Raw genomic sequence first — 19700 nt, forward strand, 5'->3', positions numbered from 1 at the left:
TTACAGATAGGGTATTTTAAGAATAATAAATATACATCTGTATATACATTTTGTATTGGGATGTTCTTCATGTGTGTATCAACTCACAGGCCTTATTGTTTTAGGGATCTGGAGGCTTGGGAGTGTGTGCATCACTCTAGGCTATATCCACATAAGGGAAATATTGATTAGACTATGTCTGCAGATAATTTCCCATTTCCCTTATAAACATATGATTGTTTTGATGTTCCTTTATGTTTTCCAAAGAAAAACATGCAGCTAAAAATTGACTGCTTTTGTGTGTATATTTTCCCTCACAACTTTTGACCTGTCCAAGCATTACTAGTAGAGAACAGAGACACTTGACTGCAGATTACTTTTAGGGCCATTTCACTTACTCTGTATATATGGCAAACACAGTGCTGACTAAACCTAAGTTAAAGTCAGAAGGGCTTTCACAAGTGAGAGAAAATTGTGGCTGGCTTGTATTGTGCCAAGAGCTATTGCCATAGTTGCTTTTTTATGCAAAACAAACAAGAATAATAACAAAAACAACCAATCAAAAACCTCACACCACAACCAAAAAAACCTTCATCACAGCAGATCAGAGGAGTAAATGCAAAATAAAATGAAAAGCTAATAGTATTATTTGTGCATGCAGTACCAGTAGTGTACTCTAGTTAGAGACTGAATGTTTGTTCAGATGAGAGGGATCATTTTTTGGCCCTCCTCTAGACATACTCCAACATGTCCATGTAGCTGCTGTGCTAAGGACTCCACATCTGGATGCAGTATTTGAGGTGAGCTCCCACCAGTGCAGAGTAGAGAGGCAGGATCACCTCCCTTAACCTGCTGGTTGTGCTGCTTTTGACGCAGCTTTCTGGGCTTGGCTTTCTGGGCTCCAAGGACACATTGCTAGCTTCAGCTTGCCATCCACCAGTACCCCCCTCCTCCTTTTCGACAGGGCTGTGATACATCCTTACATCCCCCTGCTTGTATTGATTGTTTGACCAGCAGGTCCTGGTTCTGCCAAGCCAACTGTTTTGTATTTGACCATGAAATCTGTCACCAGGCATTCTTCACAGCATGCTGTCTGATAGGAAGTGTATGTCAGGCAGAATTAATGTAGTCAGTCTTGTTGCCTTGTCTCTTCTTTCTGTTATGATTTAAAAAAAAAAAAAAAAAAAAAAAAAGTATACATGGGAAAGTGCTGTTTATCATAATGCCTTTGTTACCTTTTTCATCTGCAGTATAGTTGTTTTCTAGCTCTCTCCAAACATCTTATTCTCATTTGCAATACAGCACAAGCAAATTCTTTTATCATTTTCTTAATGGTAATTTCAGACAAATTATAAGTCAAATAAGTCATCTTTTCAAATTCGGCTTGTTTTTTTGTTTGTTTGTTTCTTAGCTGAGGGCAGGGAAGGAAGATCAGTAAAATGGGAGATAACTACAGAGGCAGCACCAGACAATTTGTTTTCTATGTTAGTTGACATTCTGAAGCAGCATGCAGTGATGATGTAGTGTCATATGGTGATGATATTATTGTGATAATCCAGACACAGGTATTTATTTGCATGATGTTGTAATTGTACAATTGTCCAGGAACCACGAGCTTTACTGTAGAACACTTGGAATCCAGAATCTCTATCCTGAGTTCATCACTTTGCTTGCAGGTTTGAGCCGCTGTTGAGATTTTAATGCAGTAACTGTGTCCTGTTAAACTGCTATTGGCTTATTTAAAAATCAGGAGAGAGAGGGATGTGGAAGGAGGAGGGCTAATATTGATGGAACAGCATTCATTAGTAACTGGTCCTTTGGCAGGTTTGCAGAGAGGCGAGTTGTGTGTGAGGACAGCAGATATGATGGCTAATGAATGCCTCTTGTTTCTGAGGGTTAGCCTTAACCAGAGCAGTGGCAGGCACTGGATCAACCGGTCAAGTGAGTAAATGGTAGAATACTTGACTTGGGGAGGAAAGATGAATTATTTTCCTTTTCATCTGTGTTCTGTATGTCATTGCGTGGTGCCCTGTATTGCAGGGAGAAACGATTCCGGTTTTTGTAGAAGGAACTTGTTCCTCAAGTGAAGAATGGCCCACAGAATAGCGCTGTCAGAGTGGGCCCGGTTAAGTTCTTGCTTAAGTTAATGCTACATCTATCCTGCAGCTCGCTGTGTGATTACAGGATCAGGAGTTATGTTTGAAGTTTCTGCCATCTGCCTTGCTTGGGTAAATGCCAGTAAGGATGCAGCAGCTCTAAGGGAGATGTCAGCATCACTGGAGAGGCAATGATGTCTGGTTAGCCATGTTGAAATACAGCCCTCTGCAGCATCACACTTGTGAGCCTCACTAATGTTGGCAGGCTATCCCTGCACACAAGGCAATCCCACCTCCAGCAGCAGCACTAGCTGTACTCAGTGTTAAAAGCTGACAGACTGATTTGAATGCAGACACATTTTCGGGCTCGTTTGTGTGCCACTTGTTTTTTCACAGAGAAGATGGGCTGTGTCAAAGGATGAACTAGATTAAGATTAACATTGAGTTTAAAAAAAAAAAATGCTTTTAATGTTTTATTTATTTTAGAATAAGTGTAAGGAAAATGTATTCTTAATAGATCTATACAATTACTTTGTACAGTTCAGATTTGTTGTGAGAAAATAACATCAAATTTAGCTTTTGGTAGGTTGTGGGTGATGTAATTTGTTTCACCTGGATTTAAATGTTATTGATTACAACTTTGTCAGTCAATACCGAATGTTATTTATTTTACTGTCTCCTGTATATAAAAGAGTACAAGCCCAAGCATGAAAACAGTCTTCTTAGTGAAAGTTGGCTTATGTACTCTTCAGTGACTGCATTGTGTATTTTAATGATATGAAACTGATAAAGCTGAGATAAATCAATCTTCCAGTGTACATTAGACTTTGCTTCATGGAAAGGGCTATAACATGTGAGTAATGGAAAGAGCAAGGACTCATTTAACTTCTTAAATAATTCAAATCTTATGAAACCTTTTTTCTATTACTTTGCTTTTTGTCGGACCCTTTGGGCATTCTGCTGAACAGCTGAGGTAAAACAAGTGTGTCCCAGACACTTGACAACTCCAGTTATAGTCTACTCTAACTGAAAAACAGCAGAGAAAAAAATACCCAGTAAAATTCAGAATATTCCTACTTACCAGTCATTAGTGTTATTTTTAATGTGCCCTATATGCATCCAGTCAGTTATGGCCAGTAAGCACATATGTTCATGAGCAGTCCCTTTGTGTGGAATTCCACATTTGGTCACTATGCATTTCCTCATATTTTTGTTGCAAATTGGTTTGATTTATTTTTAGCTGGGAAGCATTTGTGGGAGTGATAGAGATTGAAATAATCTTTCATTCACATGATAACATGCAAGAAAAGTTTAAGACAGTAAAAAATATGGAAATAATGGAAATAGGCCAGTGGTCTGACAGATTGAAAGCTGTAATGAAGAGGCTGTTGTTATTTTTGAAATACATCAGATTTTAAATCAATTATATCTTCCTAATTAGCTGTCCTTCTAATTAGAATAGACTGTCGAATTGCAATCTCAGTGACATGAAGTACCAAGAGCATTTTATGGACAAGTAGAAGGCAGCAATTGCATGGGGAAATGAGTGATGTGAGAGGACGGCACAAAACTGCTGGTAGGGAACAGCATTGGATTGCAAATTGATGAAGAGCAAAGGTTAGTTGGCTTAGAAGCTGCCTGGATACAAACCGTTAAATTACGATGAACACAGATGTGGGGGCACACAAGACATTTTCCTTTTAAAAATTAAATGATAGAAAACATGGTATGTACCAATTGAGTTAAATGAATCAGTTGTGAAGTGCTCATTCTGTTTTGGAACTGTGATATGATGGGTACAGGTATACAAATAAAGGCAAAACTGGCCTAATGAACAGTGGTTCATTTAATAAGCACCATTTTAATCCTAACTTGCGACTGGAAGATATTTTGTATGTCCGATAACAGCTTTTTTTTTTCCCCCACTTGCTGTGCTTATCAATTGTGCAAAGAACTATTCTGACTTCTGGGCAGAGGTGCTCTATTGTTCCCCATTGAAAGAAATGCAGTAGAACTTTGCTGAAACTTTTGGAAAGTCTATGAAATGTAATGGTATTTTTGTGTTATGGCATTTGATTAGGGACACTGCCAGCTGAGAATGTAGTCACATCTTTGTGATGTACAGTGGTTTTCATGTCCTATTTTCTTCCAGCGATAAACTTCTTATATTGAATAAAAAACCTATTCTATTTCTGCAGGTTATTCACTTTTCTTCAATTTAAAAACAATTTAAATTAATCTCTGATCTGAGCAGCAGCTCATGCTGAACTGCCTCTTCACATGTGGGTCAACTTATTCATGCTCTGAGCCAAAAAGTTCTGTCTTTAAGGTGTCAAGAATGTTTCTATTCTTTATATAGTCTTCTGTCAATCCTGTTTCTAGTTCTTACCAGTTCAGTAATTTTGATAACTTGAAAGCAATGTGCTGTGATGATAAAATGCTTGAATTTTATGTGATGATAATAGCAGATGAATTTGGGAAATATGATGAGCAAGGAAGCCACTAGATAGCTTTTGGTTCTTTTACCAGGCAGACTGTATTTCACATAACAGTTTACATGACAGATAAAGTTAAATAGCATATGGAAACGATCTTTGGATGAAATCCTAGCTCCAAGTCAGTGTCAAAATTCACATTAATTTTGAAATCATACTTCTTGTCTGGTTCATAACCAATTCATTTAAAACATAAAATGCTTGGAAGAAATTCTAGCCTGCAAAAGCCAGGAATGCTGTTTCTTACTAGGGGGAAAGGAGAGAGTAAGTAAGCATTGTAAAGTCATCGGTTTTAATATAAGTGAAAAAAGTCCTTCAAACAACTCCATGAGCTGGTTTAATGCAGTTGCACAGCTATGGTTTTACGTCTCTCATGATACAGCAGTAACAAATATGACCTCACCAATTTCTTTCTGTATGTGATGTCAAATCTAAGTAATTAGAGATGCCTGTAATGTACCTGAAAGTGAAAAACAATTTTCTCTGTGAAAGGATGAGATACTTGCTTGACTTTAAAAAGAAGTATGATTCATTTGTGATCCACTTAACCCACAGAGAAACTATATCATGAACTATTCTATGCATTTTCTTTAAAGTCATAGAATCACCAAGGTTGGAAAAGACCTAAAAGATCATCCAGTCCAACCGTTCACCTATTCCCAATAGCTCCCACTAAACCATGTCCCTCAACACAACATCCAGCCTTTCCTTGAACACCCCCAGGGTCGGTGACTCCACCACCTCCCTGGGCATCCATTCCAGTGCCTGACCACCCTTTCTGAAAAGTAATACTTCCTCATGTCCAGCCTGAATCTCCCCTGCCGTAGCTTGAAACCATTCCCTCTGGTCCTAAAAAAGTCATTTCGTATAGCTTTGTAATTAGGTCTGCAGGGACCAAATCCGGTCCAGATAAAATGTGTTGCATTCCACCTGCAGTGGAGCAGACTGGGCTATAATATATGTGAGCAGAGTGACAAGATCACAATGAGCAGTCTATCTCTTCAGTAATGATCACTGTGAATCCTAAGAATGTCTAAAGAAAAGCATCTTTCTTTTGGCAAGAGCGTGTTTGTAGCTCTTAGAGGTTTAAGTTGTAAGGAAAACAGTGTCTGCATAGATGATTATCTATGAAGTAAAGTAGAAAACCAAAATGTCACGGTCAGACTACTTAAAGCTCAGGTGGAGAATTTGTCTTGTCACAATTTTTATTTACTTTGGAAATTAAGTCATGTTTCTGAGGTCATTTTCTCTTTTTGTCTTTGTATCACTCTTGTTTTTACTTATTGGCTTTCTTGGAGCCCTGCAGAAATTCAGGATCATGTTCCACACTACTGCTCCCCTGAATGTTCCTCTGTTTCTAGGTCTTGGTTTTATTTAGCTTTCCTGTAGAATAAATTGACTGTAGATTTTGTTCTTCTTTTTGCAAATAATTATTTTTAAGCCTTGCTTTTTTCCATGAGAAACCTCATTGAATTGAGGTCAGTCATAGGCTTAAACTATATGCGAGATTGAAGGATCAAGGCTTTTCTGTATTAAAGCATGACTTGTGAACAACTTCCAAGTAATCTTTCTAGAACGAAATGACTGTATAAGGCTTCAATATGTTGGCTATTCACTATGTCCTCATTATTTCAATATAGAATACTTTGGACAAATCTCTTTTGTAAGAGGACAGTTGAAGTACTTGGCAATTCACTCTTTCTTTTTTTTTTCCTAAGATACCACATAATCTGATATAGTGCTGAAATATTGCCCTTATGATATTTGCTTCTATAGAGAATTTCTTTGAAAATGATAGTGCACAGCATTGATCTGTATTTTGTGGCATTTAAATGGTATCCATTACAAAATGAAACAGGGTTAGCATAAAATTTGTGTAGGGCTTAATTTATCCAGTGAAATTAATTAGAGCATTTAGTTGCTGAACGACAAATCATCATTGAGTAGTGAGCTTAGAACAGAATTTTTATCAAAACTGTCTTATTAAATGAAATACAAATTTTAACAGTTTACATCATACAGTTCAAACGCTTACATAAAGCTTTATGTTTGGCTCTCTCCGTGTTTGCATATTTCCTTCGTAAATTGCAGTTCTTTGTTTCTGCGGTGTTATAATTTATTTATATATGTGTTTGAATATTCTCATACATCAAACTATACAGTATTTTAACTTTTATTGTTGATACTGAAGATGTTTAAATTAGTGCTTTGAAGAGCTGACCTTTTTTTTTCCTTTCCATAGTATATTTAATCTCTGCATGCATTTTTATTCAGTTCTAAACATGATCATTTGACTGTAGTGTGACATCACATATTTCTGTACATTTCTGTGCCAGTAAGAGTTTCTGTTCATCCATTAGAAATATTAACGTAATTTGTTTAAAAATGAAAAGAGTAATGATAATAAAGCAGCTTGTGTCACTGAAATCTATAGCTGGTATCTAGAAGTGAATAACTAGCATTGTACAAATATGGAACTGGGCATAAAATATAAGGATTGAAAACGCCATTGTTGAGACTTTTCTGGTCAAAAGTAATACAAATCTGGCTTGTGTAAATGATATGTGGGAAATGAAGATAGTTATTTAGTTTGATCACTGTGAGACAAGACAAAAGCAATGAGTGAATGGGAAAACTGAAGATAGAATTTTATTGGAAAAATACAGTCAGTTACTCCTGCCATTTTTGTTCACTTAAGAAGGAGCTGTGTTTCTTACAGTGTTTCTTCTTTGAAAAAGTGTCTTCCATTGTTTCCTTAGCAAAAAAACAACAACAAAAACAAACCATGTGAGGTATATATAGAAGTCATGGTAGATTCTCTATTTCTATCACCATGAGCTGAGAATGGACACTTACTGGTCTCCAAAATATCTCATTATTCTCTTATGCTGCAGGGGAGTTATAATGACAGTCAGTGCATTCTTCTTTTTTCATTCAAATCTTTTGTGAGAGAAGGATATGTGGAAGAAAATCTTGTTTTATTTTCAGTTATGAAGAAAAAGGAAAAAATATCAGGCAGAGGAAAGACTACACATAAAATATACAGCTTATTTTGAGATAAAACTACTTTGCTATGACTTTATTATGTTGTCACAAACTTTTTATGCTGTCAAACTGCCAATATCTGAATATCTTCAGAAATCATTTTGCAGCTAGATGGAATCAACTTTTTCTGTTATCAAGTTTAATCCTTCAGAATACAAAGTGAATTTTGGAGGAATCATCATTTCTGCTTAGTTGTTTTGATTGGAGCCCTCCACAGAATTGTGTTAGTCCCAGATCTTCAGCGAGTATAAATGAAGTTTTTGCTAGCTGCCAGCTACCTAAGTTTAGTGCTTATTTTCTATGTCACATGTGTATTTCTCCCTCCAGGCACAAAATATTTGGGTCCATTCACAGGAGATCCCCATACGTGGGGATTTACTCCCCATACGTGGGGATTTACTTACGGTGTGGCTGCTGTGTGGTGGTAATTTCCTATTTCTCTTGAATCACTGCTGCAGGAGTCAGGGCTGTCTCCAGCGACTAATGATAAGTTTCATCAAGCTGAATAAAGCACCTACTGTTACAATGAAAATATTTTGTCGTTTTTCTCTATGTTCCTGCCACATCCTGTCTTGCTGAAGCTTCTTGTTTACTTTCTGTGGCAACTGTGGGCTTCTGCTTCATCAGTCTGCAAACCTTTATAATTGGGTATAGGTGTGTGTTGGCATTTTTCTTCAAATGGCATGTGGTTTTGGAGATCTTCCACGTGCTTTTTAATTGTTCTAAAGTGAATGGGATAAATAATATAAAAGATTCAATACAGTGCTGTAGGAAGGAGGAGGAGAGATGTGTGACCATCATTTCAAGAAAGTGAATTCTCACGAGCTCCTACAGTGTGAGTCTACAGAATAAAATTGTTGCTGGGTATGTTGGCTGGATGTGTAGATTTACAACATGAATCTTTGCAAAGAGGCACGTAGGGAGTTGCATGCCGAAAACGGATAGGCATGTACATCCCCAGAATACTAGGACCTGTAGAATAGAGGGATGTGGCCTTCATCCCCAGTTAGTGTTGTGCCAGTCACTGCAGAATGTGGCTGTAGGAAAACACATGAGCTTCTCTCATACCTTGGTCTCGTGCAGTTCAAATTCTTGCAGTGATGCAGTGATCTCTAGAGTAGGTTTGTTCAGCTAATAAGCTAATACTATTATCAGGCAGTTGAGCAAGTGCATTTACCAGAACTGTTGGCACTCAATAACAGCTCTGTACTTACAGCTGCTTTTAACATGCTTCATCTATTCAGATGAAAAGCTGCACAAAGGCTTGAGGCTATAGCTAAAGGAAACGTGAGGGGAAACTAAGCTAAAAGCAGAAGTGCGTGCCACTATCCATGAAGAGCCCTCACCCTGTACCATTTAGCAGTTCCCTTCTACACTTCAGGAACCTCTGTCTATTGGTGTCAGTGCAAGTTTCCCCTTTGACTAATGTGGGTGCAGGATTTCACACTGAGCGCATGGAGTGGCCAAGTCATTGGCTGATAAACACCTGTACACCAGTACTAATAGAAAGATCCTTGACTCAGTAGAGAAGTAGCAATTGCAAAGTCATCAAAGAAGTAACTTCTGGTTGATTTCCGTTTATTGCTCTAGCTGTGGTACATTACTGTGTGCTGGTTTTAAAAATCTCACCTTTACTAATGCTGTCTGTCTTCATTCATTGTACATGACTTTTACTGCTCCTGTTACGACCCTCTGTAGAAATCAAAGTTTCTTACTGTTGTAAAGCAGTTTGAAATTGCAGCCCTCAAGTCCTTTAAAACATTAATCCCTGGTTCCAGATTTTGTGAAATGCTGGCTGTGGTTAGTGTGCTGCAGTTGAAGCACACCTAAGGCAACACTTGAAGAAAATGATTAATAATTCTGGATTGCATGAAATCAGAATGTGAAAATGCAGGTTCATGTTGTATTGCTTTGGTTGTAACACTTTTTTTCTTTTTTTTAAGTGAATTGTTTCTCCAAACTCCATTGCTTTTTTTCTTCATTCCACTGTAATTTGGACGTGCTCGTATATCTGTCAGTCTGAAGTGTAAGAGTGAACTGAGTTCAGAAAACAAGGGGAAAAAAAGGAAGGGTAGAGGTAGAACTCTGTGGTTTGTTGTTTTCTCTTGAAATCGTTGAATTCTCGTAAAAAGCTGCACAGACGCAGCAGATGAGTAGGACAGCAGTGGGCTGCCAGTTTACTGAATTCTGCACAAAATATGGGAACTCCTTAAAATGTCTCTACTGGTGGGAACTTTTAGTGGACAGCATAGATTGCACCCAGTGAAGCAGTGTCTCTAAAATAAGTATCAACGTTCCTTGTGTAACTCCTATGTTCCTTTCGTAATTATGTGTATGTTCTGAAAGGTTTAGAGGAAGCTCACGTCTCCATCATTAAGGGGCTTGCACATTACAGCCAACCCCCCTACTTTCTCAGTGTGCCCTTTCCAGGATGTTAATTTGCTTTTTTCTAAGAACATGGATTCTACTTGGTGCCAAATTTAGGCAGACTTTATCGTGTGCATTTATAAACTTGATCTGGCCTGAAATACTTCACTGTAATGAAAACTATCGAGGTCAGTATTCTTCAAGCAAAGAGAACAGCAGTGCTGTTCCTTGCTTTCTCCTTTCTTCACCCAACAGCATTGTTGAGAATTTCTTATTCAAATCATCCAGCAGTCCTTCTGTTACAGCAGGAATTACAGCTCTGCCTGGAATTCTACTGCAGTACTTCTAGTCACAAATACTGTGCCTCAGCTACAATAATATCCCAATTTTCAGCATTCTGTACAATTGAGTAGCTACACTGGGGGCCAGAAAGATTTTGTATTGATGGTTTTCACAGCTGTTTGATCTAAAGGTTACTTTTACTGTGTTCTCTTTTATAGTAACTGAATGTGCTTGAGTTTGTAGAAACAAACAGAAAATGTTTGCTGTTCTAACCCCTCCCCTCTCCTTTCAGTGACTGTTCCTGGTCACATGCTGGCACTGCTGTTCACAGCTGAGTGGGTGGTTATCTGTGCGTCCAGCCTCTTCTTCTTGTCTCTTTATCGATCCAGCTCTTCAGGAGCAAGGTTTACTGAGTGCAGTGCGAGATGCAGAGCCCTCAGAGTGGGAAGCAGGATCTCTCACCAGGCAGCCGTGCATTTGCTCATCTTGGAGATATTTATTTATTTATGTATTTATTTTGTGACTTGAGCTATGTGCTAGATTTAAACAAGCAGAAGCAAAGGGAGGGTCTGTGTACATCTGCTGTCTCTACTGCAGCAGTAGTAAAAAGGAATTTACTGCCTGTCAGAATGGTTAGTGGCTGGGGGATGGTCTGTTCTCAGGTCAAACTGTGGGGGTTTTGTTCTTTCTGATTCCCTCTGAGCTCTGTGCAGGGAAGGGCACTGAAATTAGGAACAGTATGTGGCAGGGGCAGTTCTCTCTGTGCTGAGCTAGATTGACTGTGCCATTTGTATGTTTGCTGTGATGATGATTTCAGAGGGGATGGAGAAAAATATACAAATGTTTTAAATAACAAAAATAATAACTAATCCTACAGTGCTGTAATTGACATCTAGCTGTACATGAGTACAGAGTAGCAAATAATTAGCATGAATGTCAGTATTCTGAAGGCCCCAAGAACTGTTCTGTGGTTTTAACTTGGTATGGAATTTATGTGGATGAGTCCTGGGATACACAGAATATTCAGCTGGATGCATTATGGCGATCTATAAATTACACAACATGATTTAAAGCTCAGCTTCACAAAAACAGGATAAATTAATTGTTTTATGTATATCAGGCCAGCTATGTGGTTATGGACTCAATTACGTAATTACAAGCTGAAATTTATCCTGTACTTCCCCTCTGTTATTGTTGATCAAGGTAATCGTATACTTTTATTTATTACCCTGTAGCTATGTGCATAATTCCCATTTGACAGCCCGTTGTGACAGCTTGTTGAAATAGGCTCCAGACTGCAATTAGCACCATGTGATATGGTTAGGCCTCAGTGCCACCTCTTGTGAAATATTTATAAATATTGCCAATTGGATGCTTATTTATAACATGCTTGTTTCTTTTTTATTACCTTGAGAGAAACAAGATTTGTAGGAGCAGATGATACATCTTTCATCTGGCTAACTGATGAGACTTGCAGACAAGCTTTCGGCCACAGACTCTTTCCCAGGTCTGTGAAAAATAGGCCTTATAATGCCAATTTGATCAACTGTTTATTCTGCCCACCAAAAAGATTTGTGGCAATGATGGTTGCTGTTCTTTCTTTGGAGAAGACTCACGGAAGACTACTTGTGAGCTGGGGTAGTGGTCACATGGAATGAAGGTCTAAAGACTCTATAAAATTTCCTTTCTGTTGCTCCTTCTCATGGACGCTCTGCTGGGATCTTTCTTCAGTGAATAGTGCTAGAAGCAGTTGCATTTTTGTGCCTCAATTGCAGACGGGCACAGGCTTGCTTCTTTTGGAGAGAGTACACAGGAGAATCAGATTTCAAAATGGCTGCTAGAACTCTGACAAAGAGAGCTTTTCTTACCCTTGGTAGGCTCGTTGCATGTTGCCTGACATGAATCCATTTCCTACAAGATCAGGTGATGTCTTTGCCATGTTTCTGTTTGCAGAAAAGTTTCAGGTAAAATTTCTAATATCACCTGGAGTTAGTGGAGTTGTTCAACTTTGTTTTGGATCTGGAGTGGAGTGTGTGTTGCTGCAGTCCATTAATAGATTTCCTTATGGTGATGATATGATGCCTTGTGGCTTTGAAGATCCTTAAAAATATTAGAGCTTATTCCCCCTTAACTCAGAGCTGATTGCTGATGCTTTTCCTGAGGTAAACAGACTTCATCGTAAATAATTGTTCTATTTTTGACAGACCTCAGACAATAGTGTGAAATTTTCATTTGTGCCCCTCTGAAAAATTTCAGAAGTTATTATCGTGCAGTGTAGACTGCAGAGCATGGAGAATGTGAACAACCCCTTGATGTGGCTGTTAAATCAGATCGAGAGTTTGTATGTGCCTGGCACTTGGCTTCTCTAGGCACTTGGTTGACGGCAAGCTGGCTGGAATCTCACTTGCATTAGACACGGGCAATCTTTGCTTATTTAAGGGCAGGAAAAAGAAGCAGCAGGTCATTTCTACTCTTGCTAATGTGTTATGGTTGTCAGACATGTATCTATCTCAGCTCTTGTGGATTGTTTTGTGACTTAACATAAAGGTAGAGTTTTAAGTCTTGATTTCAGAACCGCTATTTTAACTCATCCCCTTGAAAGTTAGATTCTTCTCTTAACTCACAGCTCCATCTGCTGTTGGTGCATTTTGTTATATTCAGTCTCCCCTGTCCATCTTCAGGTTTGTTTTTTTAAAATTCATTCACGCAGATAAAACTGCTTTTTACGAGTGCACTCTTTTGTCTGGGGCCTCCTTTTGTCCTCACTGGTCTTCCACAAGTCTCTGCCACTTTACTCTTTCCTATGAGTGAGTACTGTGAGTACCATCATGACACACCTCTAACTAACAATTTTAGGTGTTAGTTGAATCTATAAGTTGGATCATTTAGGGTCAGAGACAAGAATGGCACATGGGGAGACTGTGTTTTGTGCATTGTGCTTAACGTCTGTTGGAAAAAGCTTCTCAGCTGTGAACGCATCTTTTTTTCTTGATTCTTATGTCATTTTCTTGTTCTTTTGTGTTGATAATTGTCTTGATAAAATTCAGTCTTACTTCACTCATTCCAATTTGAAATGATTTCACAGATTAGATTGCTACTTTGATATCATTTCCCCATTTACTTCTTTTCCTGGCTTCTTAAGCATCGAATACCAACTGCACTTTTTTACTTTCAGGGCTCTTTACTGAGATTCCCTGTGGCCTTCACTTCTGTTCTGATTCACTACATAATAAGATACATGCCTTCGCTCTTGAACAGTCCAGGTCCCAATCCTTCTTTGCTTACTTTTTGCATTCTCAACTCAAGACCTCTTGATAGCAAAAGATGCTATCATAACATCTGGCAAGCTGAATCATTATCCTTCTTCAGTTCCTCATAGAAAGTCTCTTTTCTGTAAACAAACCAGTGTTTCAAGGCAGTGACCAGTGTTATCAGTTTAGTTCCATATGCCTCTGACAACTTTTCCTATGAGATGATTAGGTCACGGAATATCTTTGGCTCTGTTCTAGTACAATGCTACAGAAAATAATGTGTAGCCTATGACTGCAGTTCCAAGGTGGTGTGGAAATACAGATGATATCTTAATATGCTCTTTATAAATATTTTAGTTGCAACTAGTTTCATAGTTGTGGGTGAAACCTGACTGTGGCAAGCAGGATGGTTAGAAATATGGGAATGGATGTGCAGAAGGATCATGGTCTTCATTCTGTAATGCATCTCTTGTTCATGCTGTACTCAACTCTGCATTACTGAGGCTTGCACTTCTGTAGGGAAATCTTACCAACTCTGTTGCTCATCTAAGGAACACATGAAACACAAACAATTAAAATCAGCTAGCATTTATTCTGGGAAGCTATAAATGTGACAGCACTGTTCATCTGCTTCTTTGTGATGACTATTAATCATTCAGGATGCTTTATGAATGTTAAAAAAACTGCTGTGGCACAGTGCAGTGGAGAATGGCATACTTCATCCAGAACTTCCAGCACTGCTAGCCATAACTTATCTTTTTCTACGCAAAGATACATAGCAAAAATTTTCCCATGAGACTTGTAAGTGTTGTAACTGAATCCTGTTCCTAAGTGTTTATCCTGATACTGTGCTTGTGTGGATTGTGTGGGGGAGTGTTTTTGCCATTAGTGAGATTTAGCAGATGACAGAATATTTTATATTGAACTTCTTTTTGTTTTATTGCTTCACAGAAGGAAGAGATTCCCAGCACATCAGCCTAATTAGACCGCTGTTTTTCCATCCAGTCCAGAACTACTTTGTAAGTTGTTTGTAAACTAGAAATTGAAAGATAAGCAGAATTTGTAAAAGTGGTGCTATAGCCCCCTTGTCCCTCTCCTCCCCTTCCTCCATCTTTCTCCCCTCTCCCTCTGTCTCTGAGCTTAAGCTTTGGGTATGTTATATCAATCTCTTAATCTGCTATAGATTTATTGGTGTATGACCTGGTTTCAATACATTACCCCATAATAACTAAACTGAAATTGATTAACAGTACTGGAGAACAAAGAGACTGTTACTTTGGGAAACAATTTCTAGGTTTTGATTATTTCACGGTGATGCTGGCTTACAATATTTTATTTTTTCAGCCTACTGCCTATTCTTATTTCTGTGGAAATATACAACTAACCCGATTGGGAGACTATTTTTTTCTTAAACTGCAAAGGAAAACACATATATGCTTTTTTTATGGTGTCATTACAGCTGGAGTAGCTTAGGTAATGTGAAGAAACAAACAACTGACTGATGTTTTAAGAAAAGTTTGAGAGCTGGTAGTGTCACTGGTGTCACTGAAGACTTGGTAGCCTGATCCAAGAACATAAAATATTCAAGACCCAAAAAAGACAGATTTTTAAACTGAGGAGCCAGCTTGAGTGGCAGTGACTATATGACTATATCATATGGGGTATGAGCTTCTGCTGCCCTGTAATTGGTGGATTGGTAAATTTTGAGGCAGCTGATAGTATCATTTTCACGGAGAACTTTCTCAGTTTATGAAGATGTCAGGTATCATGGCTATGTGGGGGACCAGCTTGTGAAGAGAAACTTCGTGAAGTAACAGAAATACAGATGTACGTTTCTTACAGCAAAGCTACCTAGGCAGCTAGTGGGATTCCAGATGCATTCCCAAATTGCAGCTCACTTGAAAAAACAAAAAAACAAAAAAACAAAAAAAAAACAAAATCCACCACTGTACCATAGGTTTGGCACTTGCCTAACTTTTGTTTGATTTACAGTAAGCTCAGTAATTCTCATGACAAAATCAAGCCAAGAAAAAAACGATTAGGGAGATGCTTCATCTAGTTCTTGCTCTCTGTAAATAGGGACATCTCTGACTGAATTTTGAACTCTGTTGTTGTGAATGAGTGTCATGTAATACTGGCAACAGATGAAGCTGCTGAAGTGCAAGGCATACAGGCTAATAAAAAGTACTGGATCAGTGACCTACATTGAGAGAGACTTTTTCATGTTATCTTTCATTATGTAGGTCAGCAACTATCCAAGATTTCAAGACCAATGGAATCCTTTTCCTCCAGTCATAAGAGTTGACTGTAATTAGCATTACTTAGTTTGTTACTACCTTACCATGGTTATTATAGCCTGCTCAGTTTAGGATGCATTGAGTATAGTGCCTAAACTTTTCACTCTAGAGAAGATGATGCGCAATGAATGTTTTGGAATTCCCTTAGATTTGCTGTTGGAAATGTGTCTATTCCTGCAGACAGTTCACTGTGGTGCACCTGAATATCTCACTCTTTAATGCATATCTGTTTGTCACGATAGCTCATTCCCATAGTCTCTAATTAGTTTATTAAATATTCCTGGAGAAGTTAGGATGATGTTCATTGATAAACTGCCTAACAGTCACTGTGGAATGGCCAGTCTGCTTAAATGCTCTGGTCTATTGGATCAGTATCACTATGGGTTCTGGATTGCCAAAGCAAATATTACTGTGAGCAGTGGAGAAAATTTGGATCTTTTCTTCTACCATCAGTACTGTGCAGAGAAGTTCGTGCATACTCAGCAGTGAGGGGGGATAAAAAGTAACTACTTGGTACAGTCATTACTTTGACCTGGCCTTTTTCATGCATAGAAATGCTTCAACTCTGGGCCAAACAACTCAGTACTCTCTGATCTCGTTTTCCCAGCACCATAATCTCAGTGGATATACCAAGTGGTATTGCTGTACTTTTTTTTCTCTTTGGCATAACATGAGTCAAGTATGACTGTGAATGCCTAAACTGAATCTGTTTGTTTTACTGTTAAAGTTTAAATCAGTGATTAGAATAGTTGAAAAAATGGATCTTTTTTCCTGGAAATACAGTTAGTGCTAGGCAGTACTCACTAATACAAGCTTTAGAAATTGTGGGTGGATGTTTTTTTCCCAAGGGGTGAAATAGATGACAATAGCGTGGCAAATGACAAATAGCACCATAAGTCTCTTTTGGCATTCAAATGAGCTAAAAAGAATACATGCTGTTCAGAAATCAAGTGGATAACAGAGTACTTGGCTGTGGTAGAACAGGGTCCAGGCTCAGTTCAGAAAACATTTGTATTGTTGCTGAGCTGCAGGGTTTGTTTGGTGCATATGGATGCCTGTGTGTGTGTATCTTGTAAAATGAAAATGTGCCTCTAATGATTTAAACTTACAAATACCAAACATAATTTGGTTATATTTGGGCTTACTTCTAAATTAAAGTGCTACTTGAGTATAGACAAGTATTTATCTAAAAGTAAACAAAACAAGCTGTAGCATCTGAGTCCAATGCTAAATCTCTAACATGATTCTGTGGCCTATGAAGGTTCATCTGAATGAACTACATTTACATTCTGTGTAAAATTGTATGGTTGTCCTTGCTGGCTTTGAATATTTTGTGTGTCAGAAGCCTGAATGAACCTTTCTCAGAATCAGATAGGATTGTTTTTTTTTAACAGCAAGAGTTAAAGTGTGAAAGCCTGCATGTGAGATCCTCACAATACAGCAGGTATGAGTTGATTTTATTTAGCTGCACAAGAGCACACAGTGGCTGAGATCTGTTTAGAGCAGTAATTTGCTGATAATATTGGGAAAGAGGGCTTGTATTCAATAAGCATTTTTTAAAATATGGAGTTTAAAACATCTCATTCCAACTGTTCCTTTGTCTCATCCTTCTTGCTTGATCAAGTGGTGTGGTGGCTTTACAATTAACAAACTCCTTGCTTTGAAATACCCTTGGTGCTTCAGTGTGAGTTGCCTAGCAGTGTCTTTCTGCTGATACAGCTGGAGCTTTTGCCTAGGAAGGATATGTATGTCACCTTTTTGTCAAAGGTTACCGCTTTTGGTCCTTAATCTCCTTAATAAATGCTTAGAAGTTCAATAGTCTTTTGTGAATTTCTTTTTCTCCCTGCAATTTCTCTTTTTACAGTTAATTATTCAGAGTCCAGAATGAAGCATTTTATTGTGGTCAGGATGAGTAACAAAAGGAACAAAAGCTTGCAATTTGTAACAAATTTTCATGCAATTTAACATCAGTTGCTACAAAACAAAAACAAACAAACAAAAAAAAAAACAACAAAAAAAAACATACCTTGTCTTTTTCTTTCTGTTGATTAAGTACACTTGGTAACATACCTTGATGTTCTCTGCTATTGGCAGTGTTTTGTATTCTGTTTGCTGAGCTGGTGAAGTCTAAATGTTTCGTAAAAGCCTCATGGGGAGAAGAAAACAAGCAATTTCTCCTTCATGCTGCAGGGATATTAAGGCCTCATAACTTCTTACTGTCAGAGGTGGGAGCCAGGGAAAAGGAAGGTGGGCCGGTTTTGCAGAATTAGGCAAAAGGAGAAAAAATATAAGCAAACCACAAGCAGCAATTTATTGCTATAGTTTTAATCTAATTTACTGAGTCATTCTTCTGGCTGGAAATTTTTTCATTCTCATGTTCCATTGTGGTTTGATGGTTTTGAAACTATCATAAAAATGAAGTGAAGCAAAGATACAGGGAGAGATATAGGCTGCAGTCTCACTGCCCTCCCTCCTTGGGTACCTGTGCCTGGGTTGCAAGGGTGGAAATTTGGTCCGAACTAGCAAATCAGATATGTTAGCATGGTTTCATATTATTTAGAACTTGTTTGTGTGACTGTAATGAATCGATAATACACACTTGTGGAAAAAAGACCCACCAAGGAAACCGTTTAAGAAAGAACATTGCCTGTGGCTCAAGGCCTCTGAGCTCTAAAAAGCAGAAGAATATTCTAAGAAAAATGTGGTTACTTGATTGGTCTGATCAGGTCTTCTCCCCGCTAGGTATCACCTCATGGCCACTATTGATGGTTAAATCTTTATAAATTCTTGCATGGTGGTTGTATTATTGGATGGATACTTCTTTAATAGTTAAATCCAGTGGTTCATTTATGCTTCTCTTCTTCTCCATGCAAAAATAAAAAATGTAGAGGTGACATATTGTCCCTAGCAAGTGTAAGGCACAGCATACACCAAATTGCAAGGAACTTTCAGAGGGAGCAAAAAGTATTTCTGTACAGTATTTGTTTTCCTCTCCTCTCGTGTTGGATAAGCTGTTTGTTGCCATCCTGTGGACTCCATCCCTGTAATCAGTAATGAACACAAACAAGGGGTGTATTGGGCCCCTTGACAGTGGAAAAAAGCTATGAGCTGGCTGTGCGCCCTGAAGATGCATGCTTGTAAAACTGGCATTGTTCAGTCCTTAGGTATTGATAAAATCACTTGTGCCCCAGCACTTTGGTAATAGAAGTGCTACCATGCGGCTGCCCTGTTGTTTCTTCTTTTCAGTTTGAGAAAGGGATAAGCTAGAGAGCATGTGGACACTCAGTTAACAGCTAAAGATCCTTGTCTGGCAACATCTTAACATCTGGCTTGGGTTGGAAGGGTCCCTTAAGATGATCTAGTTCCAACTCCCTTCTATAGGCAGGGCCAGCTTCCTCTAGACCAGGTTGCTCACAGCCCCACCCAGCCTGGCTGTGAACATTTCCAGGGAGGGAGTATCCACAGCCTCTGGGCAACCTGTTCCAATCAGATGTATCCATCTAATAGCCCTAAGCATTCTGCTTAGGGCCTGTTTGATATTAACTGAAAGTTTAATGTGGGCAAGTGCTAGCAGTGATTATACCCCTTCATTCAAAGATCTGGGATCAAGGCCTCCATAATCTATCAGATTGCTTTCATATAAAACAGCAAAAATCCTATTTAGGGTGATGCTGTTAATTGTTTACAAATTGATGTGGACCTGTCTATTCAGAGTGAGTCTCTAGCCTCTTATTTAGCTGCTTGGCAGGACAAGGGGAAATGGTTTTAAGTTGAGGGAGGGAAGATTTAGTTTGAATGTCACAGGGAAATTCTTTACAGAGAGAGTGGTGAGGTGCTGGAACAGGAACCTGTCCCTACAGGTGTTCAAGGCCAGATTGGATAGGGCCT

General features: G+C 38.5%; 1 protein-coding gene across 6 annotated transcripts in view; it reads left to right on the plus strand.

Annotated features, from left to right (window-relative positions):
* Positions 1-19700, plus strand: part of PLCB4 (phospholipase C beta 4) — a 239374-nt gene that overhangs the window by 95275 nt on the left and 124399 nt on the right. For all 6 annotated transcript variants that reach the window (XR_006168825.1, XR_006168830.1, XR_006168831.1 and 3 more), the window contains exon 3: positions 14467-14534. The gene's annotated coding sequence lies outside the window, so the exon portion shown is untranslated. The remainder of the gene's footprint in view (positions 1-14466; positions 14535-19700) is intronic.

The sequence above is a fragment of the Centrocercus urophasianus genome, unplaced genomic scaffold (assembly GCF_019232065.1).
Source record: "Centrocercus urophasianus isolate 14NV4802_14NV808 unplaced genomic scaffold, USGS_Curo_1.0 seq_10, whole genome shotgun sequence".
NCBI lineage: Eukaryota > Metazoa > Chordata > Aves > Galliformes > Phasianidae > Centrocercus > Centrocercus urophasianus.